This window comes from Ursus arctos, unplaced genomic scaffold (genome assembly GCF_023065955.2).
Source record: "Ursus arctos isolate Adak ecotype North America unplaced genomic scaffold, UrsArc2.0 scaffold_20, whole genome shotgun sequence".
Taxonomy (NCBI): domain Eukaryota; kingdom Metazoa; phylum Chordata; class Mammalia; order Carnivora; family Ursidae; genus Ursus; species Ursus arctos.
In genome coordinates, this window is record NW_026622875.1 from 44,070,636 (window position 1) to 44,083,663 (window position 13,028).

At 36.0% G+C, this 13,028-nt stretch overlaps 1 protein-coding gene across 1 annotated transcript in view; it reads left to right on the forward strand.

Annotated features, from left to right (window-relative positions):
- Positions 1-13,028, forward strand: part of RBMS3 (RNA binding motif single stranded interacting protein 3) — a 632,551-nt gene that overhangs the window by 487,502 nt on the left and 132,021 nt on the right. The gene's annotated exons all lie outside the window — the stretch shown is intronic.

Sequence of the window (13,028 nt, forward strand, 5' to 3'; positions counted from 1 at the left end):
GGTCACTATTCCGAGATTATCACCTTTTACCCTCTCTCAAGCCCATTATACTATAGCTCTGCGGGCTCTCTGTGGTTCATCAAATAAGTGAACTTCTCTTCTTGCCTTTTGAACTTTGTAGTGTAGTGCCTGGTCTGGAAAGCTATTCTTCATTCCTATATCTCAGCCTTTAATGGTTTTACCTGGTGTGCTATTCACCTGAGCACCAATCATCTCTTTTGTATCTCATTTTTTAATGTCACCTCTTTAGTGATATCTACCCTACCCATCTATACACCCTCATCTTTAATGTCCTAACAGTTTATCTGGTTTATCTCTTTTTCAAGTATCATCATTACTAACAGTCATTCTTTTGACTTAGTTGTTTACTTGCCTTACCTGTATCTCTCTCTCTCTCACCCAACTAGATTATAAATTTAATAATTATAAGGACATATCTCTTCTGTTTATGACTCCGGTAGGCCCCCAAAGATGTCCCCAGAAGCTACAAAGATATTATGTTAAGTGACAAAGGAAAGTTAAAATTGCTAATCAGCTGACCTTAAACCTGACCTTATCCTGGATTATCTGTATTGATTCAATGCCATTACAAGAGTTCTTAAAGGTGGAAAGGGAAGTCAAAAGAAAAGATCAGAGTGAAGTGCTATGAGAACGATTTCACCCACTGTTGCTGGTTTTGACAACGAAGGAATGGGGACATAAGACAAAGAACGTGAGTGGCATCTAGAAAGCAAAATAGACAAGGAGTCGTGTTCTCTCTTAGAGCCTCCAGAAAAGAATATAGCCCTGCTGATGACCTGATTTTAGCCCAGTGAGACCTATGTCAGACTTCTAACCTATAGAACTAAGATAATAAATTTGTGTTGTTTTAACTACCACATTTGTGGGGATTTGTTACACCAAGAGAAAACTAATACTGTACCTAACTAGAATGTATAAAGTTAAAAGTAAAAGAATGACATGAGAGTTGTATATGAAAGGAGAGAGCCTATTGGAATGAGCAGAGAAGTTTTCATGGAAGAGTTATATTTGATGTGGCATATTTAGTCTTGTAGAGATTCATAGCGAGAACCTTTCAAGCCAAAGATACAGTGTATACAGTAATTGGACAGGAAAACCAATGAAATGTTAAGAGGAACAATGGTTATAGGAGACTCCTGACTTATGATGATTAAAATTACAACCATCATTTTAATTAATATTGCAAATTTAAATGTCTATAGTAATAACTAAAATTCATTATAGCCATCTAATCTTTGAGGTTGACACCATCAACATATAGCACTTAGAAGCCAGTTGAGGTCTTAATGACCAAACTGACTGATAACAGGATGCAAGAAAAGCATTTTGATTTAAAAATTCCAAGAGCATCATAATAACGGGTATAAGAGTAAGAACATGCAAAAGAAAAGAAAAAAATATTTCATGTTTACTGTGTGCAAGAGGCATAGCACTTCTAAGCATTCTGTTATTTAATCCTCAGAATTCCTTGAAGTGGGTACTATTCTTAATTTTATCTATAAACTAATAATAGTGCTTAATCCTGGAAGAGTTAAGTAAATGGCCTAATATCTTCCAGACAGTAGGTGGTGGAGCTGAGATTTGAACTAATACTATATGATTTTGGAAGGCAAGTTCTTAACTAGTTAATATCTATATAAAACAAGCAAAAATGTGTGATGATGCAGCTTATCTTAATTTAAAAAGCACTTTGAAAAAGAAATAGAAATACCATACAATCTAGTAATTCCATTACTGGGTATTTAGCAAAAAAAAAAAAAAAAAACAACCAAAAAAACAAAAAAAAACCAAAACACTAAGTCAAAAAGATATATGCATCCCTATATTTATTGCAGCATTATTCACAATAGCCAAGATATGGAACAACCCAATGTCCATTGGTAGATGAATGGGTAAAGAATATATATATATATATATATATATATATATATATATATATATACACACACACACATAATAAAAATAAACAAACAAATAATAATAAAGTAATTTGAAGATTGGAGCAATGAAGAATGTCTTAGTTTACTATCTTCCAATTGGCTAAAAATTAATAAAGTGTTACATTTCTATTTATTTGGATTGTATTTTAAGAGAAAAGTTAGTAATGGAAATAGACAGCTCATTTAACTCAGGAAGAAAGAGAAAACAGAGAAAATGGATTATGCTTCCAGTACCTTCACATCATCTTGCCAAAGGAGCCTTTCTCAAGCTTGCTATTTGTACTTCCAAATTTTACATTAGATTTACAACCCAATAAGTTCATTTTGTGTTTTCAAACTTGATCAAAATTTTCATCCTCAGAGGCCAATTTAAGATCTTAAGACAACTTGCTTTAATGGATAACTTAGAGGGAGCTTAGGAAGAGTTCTACATTTTGCAGAGGAGAAACGGTATCTGGAGGGGTAAAATCATTTGCCAGGTTGCCCACTTACCGTCACACTCTGCTATATGCTGGACTTACTGTGCAAATTAGGCACAGGATTGTCCTCAAGAGTTTTACATTGATGTTGATGCTGAGAGGTCATCCTTTTCAGAGCACAATGGAGAACTCATGTATCAGCCAGGAATAATTTTTTTATATAATATTTTTTATTACTCCTATGATGGACTGTTAGAGGACCTAATGAAATCCTTAATAGAGCCTGTTGGTTACCCTAGAATTACTATTATCATTATTATTAAAATATTTATGATATTTTAATAATTATGTTATTTAGAATCAACATGAAAATAAAACATGGCAATTACATTTTCAAAAATGATTCAAATGACTTCTGCTATCAACAAAAAGTAGTAAAAGCATTATCCAAAATAACTATTAAGTCAGTAGTAATTTGACTATTTCTTTTAAAATGGAATTTAAGTTTGGGGCACCTGGTTGGCTCCGTTGGTTAAGCGTTGGTTAAGCGTCCTACTCTTGGTCTCAGCACAGGCCATGATATCAGGGTCCTGAGATCTAGCCCCTTGTCAGTCTCCCCGCTCAGCAGGGAATCTGCTTGGGATTCTTTCCCTCTGCCCCTCTGCCACTCATGTTCTCTCTCTCTCTAAAAAATAAATAAATAAATCTTAAAAAATAAAATGAAAATTAAGTTTAACATTGTATTAATAATTAACTGAATATTAGGTATTATAAATCATAATTGTATAGTTCTAAGTAAAGATTACTATCATACCCCATCAATAAAGACATTAACAAACTCTGTGCTAAAATAAGGACCAGTATTCTTAAAAGTAATGAAATCAATTAGCACAAAACATCAAAAAGTGGGGCGCCTGGGTAGCACAGTCGTTAAGCCTTCGGCTCAGGGTGTGATCCCAGCGTTCTGGAATGGAGTCTCACATCCGGCTCCTCCGCTGGGAGCCTGCTTCTTCCTCTCCCACTCCCCTGCTGTGTTCCCTCTCTCGCTGGCTGTCTCTCTGTCACATAAATAAATAAAATCTTTAAAAAAAAAAACATCAAAAAGTGACATCATAATCCATTCTTCCTACTTTAACTTACTGAATAAAGACTTCATGAATTAAAGGAATAGTCAATTTGTTAATATATTTTACCTTGAAGATATTCATTATTTCAACTAATATTTACTCCTACCTTAATCACTAAAGGAACCTTTTTTTTCTTTTCTAAGAGACTACATATGGCATGGGTGAAAGTATCTGTCATTGTTTGCCATATAGAATTTGAATTTGTGAGAGTTCAGAGAGTTACTTAAAAAGTAAGTTTTAAAGTATGATGTTAAAACATTGCTTTCATTTCTGTAGCTTTAGATATGCCAGAAATGGAAAAAGAAGGGAAGCTTACATTTTATGTCCAAAATCAAGGTTTTTCAAATTTAAAAACATTTCTTTAATGATTTTATTTAAAAAGAAGCAACTTTAGAATGCCCCAGGATTACTTGTAACAGCAGGGAACTAGTTTGCCTAGAAATTCCTTGGAGATTATTCCCTTCTCCTAGGGGCAGTCAACAGCAAATGAATGACTGACATAAGGTACAAAAGACCAGCCCCCTTACTATAAAGAGGGATGACCTGATGGTACCGTATCTGCTTCTTAGCTCCCCAAGGGATAAGGCTGAGGCTAGACTCGCACCTGGGAGAGCATCCTTGCTTAGCTTCTCCCCCTGCTGTATCCTGCTTCCTTCATTTCCTTACAGGTTTCACTTGAGAGCACCCACTTACTCTGCTCTTGGGAAACCCACCTAACTCAATGTCACGTTTCTATAATGCTCCCATATGACTTCCAGATAAAACATTTTTGAGAAGGACCTCATTTCTTTCACTTGTTCGGGAGAAAGTGTGCTGCTACCTCTCTACATGTCACTATCCTTTAGATATTGCTCATTCCAAAAGAAGACACTACTTTGGGGAAGAGAAAAAAAAAGAGGGGGGTTCTAGAAGAAACCATTATGGATTCTACTTTGGCATCTGAGTATCTAAAGACTTTGAATTAATGGAGAGGAACTGAACCAAAGGTCTCTTGACCTCTAGGCCAGCCCTTTTTCCTCAGCTTACTCATTGCCTTTCTGTGCCTTGTTATTAGTATTTACTATGATGTTCTGAGTAAAACTGTTTATGGAAACAAAAAAGAAAAAGTATTGCTGAACTGTCCCCAAGCTACTGGAACAGGGTTACAGGAAGCAGAAAAATATACTCATGAAGCACTGGCCCCAATCAGAGATTGAAATTGTTTGCAATCAAAACTCTGCTGTAATAGCGTGACTTTTTCTTCAAGAGAAAAGATACAGCCTCCTCTCCTGAAAGAATGGATACATGAATAAGGGAGTGAGTGACTAGCGGGCAGGATGAATGATGCATCATGGTACAACGAATGATTGAATAGACTTGCTGCAGTGTCCTTGAGAAGGAAGCTCTTTGCTCTTGTCTGTTCTTCAGTTATGAAAAGGTATTACTTAAAATCTACCTAAAAACACAGGGGAAAAAGGCAAACTCATACTTCTTTCTCTTTACCCTCTTTTCTCTTTCTCACCCTTTTATGATAATACCAGAATGTGTGACTTATTTGGGGGTGTTCATTAAGGAATATATGATGGTGGGACTCATTCTCTTTCCAAGATCCTTACTAACTTCTAGTAAAGTGATTTACACCCGTTCCTTCAGAGGCAAGATTTCTATTCCTTGAGAAACACCGTATCTTGAAAATTAAGCAAGTATGAGAAGGAAGCTTTTTCAAATTCCAAAAAATATGTTTGAGATATGTATTTTGTTTAAAAAAATGGTATGATTTAAGAGTGTTTCTTTTTATGTATGCTTATAGCCAGAACGATGAAAAAAATGTGTATATGAGGTTTTACCACTCTATTTAAAGTAGTTCACTAACATACCTAAGAAATCAGAAGTTTAAATAGTTTATTACTTTTGAATGAGATATTATGAAACAAATCAAAAATTAAACTAAGTAAAAGTATATACATGGAAGAAGCTCATGGTGAATCCAGTGTAGTCTTACGTTAACAGAATGCTCATTACGTTATCATTTGTCTAAACCTTATACCAGTGAAGATTCATGAAAAATGTCCTTTGAAAACCCCAAGTGGAGGGAAATGCTGAACATAGACTCTGTTTTTTTTTTTGTTTTTTTTTTTTTTTACCCCCACAATCTATCCCTATCATTATATTTAGAAGACAGGTCTATGCCACTGCTGTTTTATTCTTAAAATTGCCCAGTGCTTTGTCATATTGTCTCTGGTATGCCATGGGCTTTTACCCTGTAATTTCTGAATTGCTGCCTTCAAGAGGTGGGCGAATAAATGTTAAGATCAACTGACTCTGAAATATCACTAAGGTAAATTGACTTAAAAAGAAAATAATTAAAACATTTTACAATTTTAGAACATAAGAGAAAATGACTTCAGTTAAAAGATGCAGGGTATTATGGGTACTTCTTTATAAACACATTTCCTTTGATTACTTTTGGCAAGATAACTAAATGTGATTGAAATATATATATGTATACAAACACACAAATATATGTATATATATATAAAATACATATAAACCTCTCAGTTTTAATTAATGTGGACTGTCTTGTAGAAAAAAGATATGCATATGGAGTTATTTTGAAGTGCTAATGACAAGATAAGTCAGAACAAAAATGGCAAGGGTGAGTACGTGTAGCATTGTTACATACAATAGCATAGCTCCCGAGAGTTTTAATGGCAAGCGAGGTCTGAGGAAACACAGCCAGACTTTCTCATGTGAGCCCTCAAAGGGGCCTCCAATTCATTTAATCCGTCATTTTGTTCCTTGTCATTAGGATGAAACAACCAGATTTCAATGGCCTACTTCCTTGGCAAATAATAATACAAATAAACAAACTATCTCATTCTGACCTTTCCATTTCTCTCTCTTTTGAATCACTGCTTGAGGAGTTCTACCAATTACATCTCTGACAAACAATGAGAATGGATCAAAATGGACAGCGATTCAAAAAAAGAATGTTTAGAGATATATAAAGATATATGTATAAAGATGTATAAAAAATATATAAAGATTAAAATATATTACTGATAGCTTATTCTCAGAATAGATTATAAGAATAGCAGGTGCTGTGGAAATGTATTAATATGGGATCGAACAGAGTAAGGAAATGGAAAATAATGCAGGTGTGTTCGGTGCACAGCCATAACTGAATTTCAGAAAAGCCTAAGTGATAATAAAATATGTTCTGTATAGAATTAATCACACATTCTTTGATGTGAATTTTTACTTTCTTGGTTCATCAGGAATCAGTAGATATATCTATAAAAACAAACAGCATTCTCTTCTTTAAACCAGGGTGCTTTTGTCCTGTTTGGTTTCTGAGCTGAGGTTTTAGGAATTTGTTATATAGGCCTACAAAATTGTAAACTAATTTCCAAGTTTGCCGGCATCATGAGCTTTCACCATCAGTAATAGATACACAGGCATCAACTTCAACCAGGGGTAGATTTTCTGATGCTGGCATTGGTGTGAAGTTATTATAATAGAACAGGAAGAAGTTGGTATTCCTCCTTGGGACATTTCCATGTTGCCCATTGTGTGGTTCTCTTGCACTTACTTTGATATTTTTCTGAATGTGTAATGACTTCACTTCACCGAGATTCCTTTTTCTCCACAGTGCCATAGAGACAGTTACAAGGGTTAGAAGTTGGGGGAAGAAAAGTGGTAGATGATAATGTGTAATGAAACAACATGTTCTTCAGGCATGCCAAACCAACCCACTCATCTTTACCATGTCGCTTGGTTGTAACAAAGCTGGAAAGAGAAGCAAGGGGGAAATTGAGCGATCTAAGAATCAGAGTTTGGAATTAGAATAGACCTCTAGTATAGCCAGCTGTATTCCAACAAGTAAAGAATTGTGTTTCTTCATGATAGGTTAAGTGCCTGACCTCAACTCATACTTTCATTATGTGGTCATGAGGGCTAGAACCTAGTTCCCCTTTCTTGAGTGCTAGAGAATCTTCCATAATGTCACAAATATTGGAGGTCTCCTGGGCTTCCCTTTGAAGATTCTTGTTCGTGCACTTTAATTCGAACTGCCATTAGTCAAGGTCAGCAGAACAATTTGTAGGGAAAACAACAGAGCTAATGTAATCTGTGGAATCAGTGATTCTTTCAAGCCTACAAGACTGTTAGGATACTTCTCAGTCTATAGTCAATAGGCTTTCTTGTGATACTGAATGTCTTGCTTTCTCTTGCAAATATATTACTTGAATAAATACCCTGGACTCATAGAAGTTTCGAATCTTCAGGTTTCTTACATTTTCATCTCATTTTTAAATTTGCATGTGGACACCCTTCAGGGTTGGAAGGTTCTCCAGATCACATATCTCCTGTGCGACTGAGTCCAGGCTGGGACTTTTGATTCTGACTTACATTCAGAGGCTTTTTCTCAATGCCATACTATGTTACTTCTTTTAGAATAACTGGTGTGAATTTTTTATAACCAGAGTCACAGGTGATACCTTATTTGGATGTCAAGCTGCACCTTGCACATAGTTGGAACAAAATGTGTTACTGAGAAAAATAATGAATGAACCCACACTCAGCCTGTTCACCAGGTAAGCTACAAGTTCATCAGCAACCTGGCAGGCTGGAAGGAAGAGACAAAAAGATGATAGGAAAAGACATATGGAAACAGAATAACCAGGTTGTGTCTCTCTTAAGTCTTGTGGATCATCGTAAATGCTTTGCCTGATGGTAACCTCACAGCATCCAGAAACTGTGAGTCATTTCTTTCCTTTTCCCTTGCTTCTACCCTTGATTTTTTAGGATTAGTTCAATTCTGAATAGTTCTGAACAGTTCAGCTGCCAACCCAAATCCAAGAGCCATTATTCTTCCAGAAATCACTTTCCAGTCATGTGAAATGTCACTGCCCTCATACCCCAAGGAGCTTTGACTTGCTGCTATCCTATAGACCCCTTTCTCCTGAAGGCTCTTTCCTTGATCCTTTGAGTTGTATTATCATTATAATTTTTTTTGTTTTAACGTAGTAACATCATTTGACATCATTATATGGTGAGGGCTCTTATATGTGGTGCTAGGTCGATATGCATGCTTACTCTTCTCAAAGGTGTTTAGCACTAAGTTACTCGTAACACAGAAAAACATACATTAAGCACGTTGTCTTCTAATATTCTTTCCCAAGTCTATGTGATACAAGGGGACAGGGTTACATCTTTCCTTCAAATAGATTGCCAGCATTGTCCCTAACATGACCTCGTTCCTTAAATAAGAAATACAGACTTAAAAATTATAGAACATTCAAAGAGTTTAAGTTATAAATTTCACATTTCTCTAGACAGGCCTTAGAAAAAGAACAATCTCTGGCAGATCACAGACTAACAAAGGTAACAGATGTTGGACTGGAAACTGCACAGTCTAGAGGAGAAAAATTAATTTGTGAAAAAGTAGCTTTTCCCTGTGTGTGTTTTTAATGGCCTTAGCAAAGCCGAATAGAAATATTTGCATTCTCTGCCATCAATTTACATGCTTAAGCATTTGTTTTTCTTCTCCTCCTAAACATAATTGTCTGTTCAGTAATAACCCACATAGTGGAAAGAAGGGGCAGGAGACGCTGTGTGTCTCTGGCATCAGCCTGCTGTGAGCAACCAAGTTTCTTAGTCCACAATGCTCATTTGAGTTTCTTTTCACATTTCTTAATGCACAACTTGCTGAACATCCTGCTAAGAGAAAATCGATATGTTTCCCATCTCTCGGGTGGAATTTCTTCTCCCCGTGCCATCTGACTCAAATCTGCCATCTCACTTCTCCAGAGCTGCCAACCCAACCGTCTCCTTTTAATCTTCACTATATTTTGGAACATTGTGAAGATCACCAAAGCAGAGTGGGAGTGGAGGCAGTAGGGAATAAAAAGGAGCCGTGTTAAGCAAGTATTATTGAGCCTGTTTCTTTTTTTTTTTTTTTTTAATATTTATCATCTGCTTAGAGTTAATGCTGTTGAAACCGCGTAGTTTGGCAAAGCAGCTGTGTTTAAAGCAATTTACAAGAGATTTCAAAAAAAAAAAAATTCTCATCGTGTCCCCCGTTTCCATATCAGCCTTTAAGATTTCAATGATATTTGTAATAGTGATGTATCAGGACAGATGGCAGCTACACTTGTGGTGAGCACGGCATAATGTGTAAACTTGTCAAATCACTAAGTTGTACACCTGAAATTAATGGAACATTGTGTGTCAGCTATACTAAAAAGAAGGAAGGAAGGAAAGAAGGAAGGAAGGAAGGGAGAGAGAGAAAAAGAAAGTTGGAATTTGAGTGTGAGAATTGTTTCCAAAGGACTCATAGCAGAGGACAAACTGGAAAGAATCACCAAGGAGACTCTGCAAAGAGAGATTTGCAATTCACACAGCATTCCAGCCCCATTTCTCATGCTCAGATCATTAGTGTATCTGGTTAGAACTCACGGAATTAACATGGGGCTTCCTGTCTCTCTCTTTGTCCCTCTTCGCTGTTTTAGTCAAGGGAATTAAAAAAAAAAAAAATGTTGCTTCATCTTTGAACTGCTTGTGAAAGCCTCCTTATTTCAGCTGAGTAAGAAGTCTATTTTGTTAGCAAGCCCATGCTCTTCCTTTGGGCTACATTTATATATGCAGATCAACTAATTATATACTGCAGATATTTTTAGTGGGTGACGATCTTTTTTCTCTCCTTGTTTCTTCTCTCTTGAGGGATTTTTGAGAAAGTTTTGCTGGGGGCAAGTTAAAAAGGATTATTTTTCTGTATTAAAATCTTCGCGTTTAAACAATTTGACTAAACGAAGTGGTGCTCATGAAACGAAAGGCAAAGGTTTAATTCAAGAATGGAGCATTTTAGTTTTTGCATAGAAAAACTTTTTTTCTAGGGCAGATAATCAAGCAGACAACCCCTTTAATTCCATCTTCAGCTCTTTGATCATGCGCGATGCTTTTAACACGTATCCCACAAATAAACTCAACAAAGTACAAGTAATGGCCGTGAAGGTAACAGGGCAGGCTGTTACCAGCCCTGAAAAACAAAAGAAAGCTATTTCAAAACACAATTCCCTTTGATTGTGGTCAATAGACCACTTCGTTCATAAAGCTTTGACAAAATATAATACCTAGAGTAGTTGTGTGTAATATACGCACAGGTCCCAAAAGCCCCCTGGAGAATTTCTCTTGATGAGAATTTTAATACTTAACTGAAAATTATGGCTTTTGGACTCTTTCATTTTTATTTCTAGTGAACACATCAAATACAAAAGCAACTTGTTTAGCTAACACATTGCATTTCAGTCTCTTTGCCACTTGTGTATTCATTTCCAGCAATGTTTGCAACACCATTTGATCTTAAACACCCAACATAAAATAGAGGCACAGGGAGCTGGAATATTGCCTCAATAAGTGTAGACAAGCAAGAATTAAATTGACCTTCAACTTCAGATTTCTCTGTCCTTCCTTAGAGTAGGGATATACAGAGGGTGCTAAGTTGATTTATGTTAACTTAAAGCTATTTCGCTAAAACAATGACCTTGTACCAATAAATGTTTAAGTATCTAGTTCTTCAGGGATGGTTGAAAAAAACACCATTCTTAAAATAACACAGATCTTCTGTGAAAGCTTTTGACTGCCAGAGAATTTACTCAGAGTGCATTTTAAACAACCTTCACGTAGAAGAAAACTAAAGCATGGCTACCATAGGCTTTCTCCTTTAATCTTTATTTACAGGTTGAATGGAGCCAAAGATGAATGAAAAATGAAATGCTAGAGAGCAAGATACATCTGTTTGTTCACAATATGCTGATGAAATCCTCCATATGGGGACTGAGTAGAAATTAAGGGCGTGTTGTCTTTTTTTTTTTTTTTTTTTAAGGTGTGGATTTCAATCCCACTTTCCTTCTTCTTACAGTTACTTGGACACCATCCCCTGTGGAGGAACCTCTCTGTACCTCAGTTTTCTTGGATACAAAGGGAAAGTAGAGGAAAAAATAATGTGCAAATTCTTTTCAAGCTCTGACAATTCTGGATTTATATCTCTAAGTATTTTTACATGATCCATAATTCAAGATATGTGTACAATAAGATCTTTAATACAGGCAATTTCAAACCATAGGAAAGGAATATAAATTAAATATATGAATAATTTTAGGTTCATACAGTTGATAACTAATAATTATAATTGACTAAACACTTGCTGAAATGGAACATAGACTAAATCCTTCAAACGCTTTTACTGAGAAACAACAAAATGTGTAGTAAATCTATTAGAGGAATTACTTCCCCTCAAAATTTTATATAAGTTCCTGATTTACCAAAGGATGCTTGATTATTATATCTTGCTTTTCTAGGGGGTAGATCGATATAGAGTTTTTAAAGAGCATTAATAATTTTTTTCTTTTATCTTGAGAGTAAACATTCACCTTAATTAACAAATTAACAAATTAAGGTGGGAGAATCGGTATGGTAGGAGGTAGTATTTTGTGTACGATAAAGGTTATCCCAAATCAGCTCTGGTGGGGATGGTGAGCCCCTAGCTCAGTAGCTAAGATTCTATTGTTCCAGAATTCCAGGACTGGACTTTTCGGTGCCACTCAAAAGCTCAGTAGGTCAGGAATTTCAGATTTTAAGCCAAGTGCTACCATTTTCCTTCCCTGAAGTCTTGTTCTTGAAGTGGTCAATACCTGAAATGTAGCATTTATTTCCTGCCCCCCTTCCCTTGTCATTCACCCTCTCTTACCTATTATTCTCTAGGACCGTGTTCCGCATCTTATATCTATCCCTGCATCCGCCGCTTCACAATCACCAAAGACTTTATATCCTCAGCTTTCACTCAGTTTCTGCTACCACCCTACCAGTATTATGAAAATTCAGCCTCTCCCCCCAAGATACTACTTTATGTCCAACCATCCTGAGTTCAGTTTGTTCTCACTGAGACAGTGGCTTCCATGCTTTTTTTTGGGCTTCAGTATTATTGCTCCGTCTCCAATTTGTAAGCACTGCTTCTTTTTTGAGGTTCATGAAAGCTGTCAAGACAACTCTCTCTTCTTATCATCTACTGGCCTCCAGATAATTTACTCTGTCACTGAAGATTTTTGGCATCTGGATAACTTTTCATTTCTAACCCAGTTTCTGCCATCACCTTAGGTGTTTTCAATAACCATTTATTATATTGAACCATACTGTATTGGATTGATGTGATGACTGCTTCAGAGCATGGCCTTTCAATTTTTTCCTTTTGGCCTCTCAAATCTTTATCGCATTATCTGCAATAACATCCTTTTCAATTTCTCTTCAGCCATTTACTCTCAGAGTTAAACTCTAAGACCATACAACCTCATGAAAGTGTTCTTCCAAAATCAAGAAATCAACATCCTACTCTTACCCCATAACCTTCTACTTTCCAAGCATGGTTGTTTAGTTAATGACCTTTCTCCAACCTCTTGGGCATGTCCAGTCCATTGACCATCTTTCCTTTTCTTTGTCTCATCCACTAGCTTTGATTTGTCATCTGATTAAATCATGACCTCAGG